This window comes from Myotis davidii, unplaced genomic scaffold (assembly GCF_000327345.1).
Source record: "Myotis davidii unplaced genomic scaffold, ASM32734v1 scaffold204, whole genome shotgun sequence".
In the NCBI taxonomy this organism is placed as follows: domain Eukaryota; kingdom Metazoa; phylum Chordata; class Mammalia; order Chiroptera; family Vespertilionidae; genus Myotis; species Myotis davidii.
This window is the reverse complement of record NW_006299715.1, coordinates 4,677,934-4,680,671: the sequence shown is the minus strand read 5'-3', so window position 1 is coordinate 4,680,671 and position 2,738 is coordinate 4,677,934. Positions and strand designations below refer to the sequence as shown.

At 51.8% G+C, this 2,738-nt stretch overlaps 1 long non-coding RNA gene across 1 annotated transcript in view; it reads right to left on the bottom strand.

Annotated features, from left to right (window-relative positions):
- LOC107184989 overlaps positions 1–322 on the bottom strand; it is a 9,418-nt gene extending 9,096 nt beyond the window's left edge. Inside the window, exon 1 of the long non-coding RNA XR_001515901.1 lies at positions 157–322. This is a non-coding gene — a long non-coding RNA (uncharacterized LOC107184989). The remainder of the gene's footprint in view (positions 1–156) is intronic.
- Between the last annotated feature and the right edge of the window lie 2,416 nt (positions 323–2,738).

The following is a 2,738-nucleotide window of genomic DNA, read 5'->3' as shown; positions in this document are numbered from 1 at the left end:
GGCGAGCCCGGGCCGCCGCGCCGCCGCCGCTCCCAGCTCGCTCCCCCATTGAACTGACCCGAACGGGAGATTCAACTCAGCCCCTCAGCCCCAAACTCCTCGGGTCGCGGCGGACGCCGCCGCGCGGAGCCGCGGCCCAGCCCGGGTCTCTCTTACCTACACAGTGCATGAGGCGGTGGCGCCAGGAGTCGAGTTCCCGTCGGAATCCTCTCCTCTCCGCCGAGCACCGATGGCTCCCGCACTGTGGGACGGCGGCGGAGTCCATCCTCTCTCTTCCCTGGTCCATCTGCGTCCCGCGTCACGCGCCCTCATTTACATACGAGCGGCGCCCCCGAGGGCTCCCAGGCTGCCAGAGGGATGTCTGACTGCCAGTGCCCCCCGGAGGGGGGTTGATTGACACGTGTCACTAACTTCCCTTGGCCCGACCCTTCCCCTCCCACCGCTCCCACCGGGAGAAGCGCTAGGAGAAGGAAGCAACCTGACGCTTCCGCTGACCCCGCCTCCCCATCCCCTCGCCACCGCCTCCTCCCCCCGGAGTTTACTCCAGCGAGCCATCCTGCTCCCGCCGCCCGCGAAATCCCTGAGCGACAGCGAGAGGCTCCGAGCCCGGCCGGGAACCGGCGTGCGATGGAGCGGACTAACTACTCCTCCCTTCAGCCTTCCCGAAGCGACTGGGGCTGCGCGGAGACTTCACTTCCCAGGCTCCGTTGCGCCGGAGTCCCAGAGCGGAGCTGGACCCCGCGGCGCCATGCATCCTGGTCCTTGTAGTCCCGCAGGGATGGGCACGCTTCAATCCTCCTTGCACGCTTGGGCTTCTAGACCGGCCCTGGACTCGGCCTCCGACGCCCTGCGCCCAGCAATGCTCTACTCGTGTTGCCCAGTCTGACCGAGCCGCCTCAACTTCTTTAGGTTCTGCTATAGAAGGGCGGTGCAAACCGCAAGGTTGACAGCTCCTTGATGGTTCAAGCTGCACTTTGTGCTTTAAGTGCTGGAAATTTGGAGCGGGGAGGGGAGGTCACTGTCATCCCGCCACTGCCGGAAAAAAGCAAGCTGGTCCTGGGGCCGCATCCCAAATAACTGCGAAATATCCAGAGCGATCCCGCCCTAACATCAGTTTCCAGGGCGAAGAGATTTCGGAAAGTGTGAATATGTGTAAGGCTTAAGGAAAAGATACGGAGCTTATCACCGAAAATTATTTACGGAGGCAATTGGGTGTGACTGGATGAAAAACCCCCAAAGAGGAAACTTTTTATCCTCTGCAAAATGTAAACTCCTGGAGGACAGCGACCATTGAGACTTCTGTACCGTGACGTCTTTCACTTGCCTGACGTAGTACAGTGAGTGGCGTGATATTTAGCACTTTACAAATGTTATGGAATGAATTCTACCCTATGCTAGAGAAAATATTTTTTCTTGTTCAGAATGAGCTTTTCATTTAAAATAAACTTGAGTGACACTTTTGACTTTTGCACCACAGCAATTGTGCATGTGTTTCTGTATACGTGCAGGGGGCCGAACCCAAAATTTACTAAGAAGTTCTGTGTATTACTGCAAATTTATGCACAAGTATGTGGGCAATATGTTTTCATTCTTCCTGGAAACTCCTATGATTTCTGAGTTCAGTACTCCCCTCCCTGTTTTGTAGTTTATCCTTATCCACCTTCCCTTGCTTTTTTTTTTTCCCCTACAAGGAAGTATTTCATTGCTTATCACTACCTCTCGACAGTGAAGATATAGTTCTACATTTTCACAGATTAAGAAAATGAAGATTAAAATCTCATGATCACCTTTCTAGAATGGTCACAATTGGAGAAGTAAGTAAAATCACTTGTGAAGGTGCTTTAGGAATTATCAGTGGATAGTTTCAATTACTGATCCCACTTATAATTGCCAACAATGAGCATTTGTAGCTTTTTGATCACTTTTACAGTAATTGACATTAGTGAGGTTGGTTTAGTTTAAGGTGCAGCGACAAGCCCTAACCACGGGTCCAAAATTTTTTGGGGGGTGGGGTGTAGAGCTTCAGAGCAGGTCCTTGACACCAAGCAACCTGATCATTTAGGACAGCCCCAATCAGTGTAACTTCCCCACTGCATGATAGGTCCAAGGAAGATGAATGACAAATTGGTTCTTCCTGAAAGTGATACAAGTCAATTCCATTTACGTTCCTTGGATAAAAGCAAATTATACAGGCATGCCTATTTTTCAAGGGAGCTCGGAAGTGCAATCCTGTTTTTCCAGAAGGAAGATAACCAGAGTTTACTGGTAAAGAGCACCAATGTGTGTAATGTGTTTGTATTTGTTCCCCGCACGTCCTGCGTGGTTCAGGGTTCAGGATCTGGAAGAGGGGCCCCACACAAATGAGAGGAGACAAAAATTGGAAACTGGGAGGCCAGGCGAGAGCCCATCCCAAGAGGATGAACTCCGCTTGTGCTCGGGCCTCGCCATCTTTTCATTCAGTTTGGGATCCACCCATAGCCCTTAGGCCGGCAAGTTCCAGTAACAGGAAGACTAGCCCATCAGCAAGGATTTACATGATAATAGATGGGGAAGTTGCTTCAGCTACCACTGTCTGGACTAAACTGTGGGTGCATAGCCCTGACCTTTACCAGGTCACCAGCCTTCTGGGTTCCTTGTCCACACCTCTCTGCTAGTGAAGACAATAGGTGGCTTCCCACACCAATGATTACTGCAATCCATCTTTCTAGTCATCAATTTACAGTTCACTCTCTTTACAC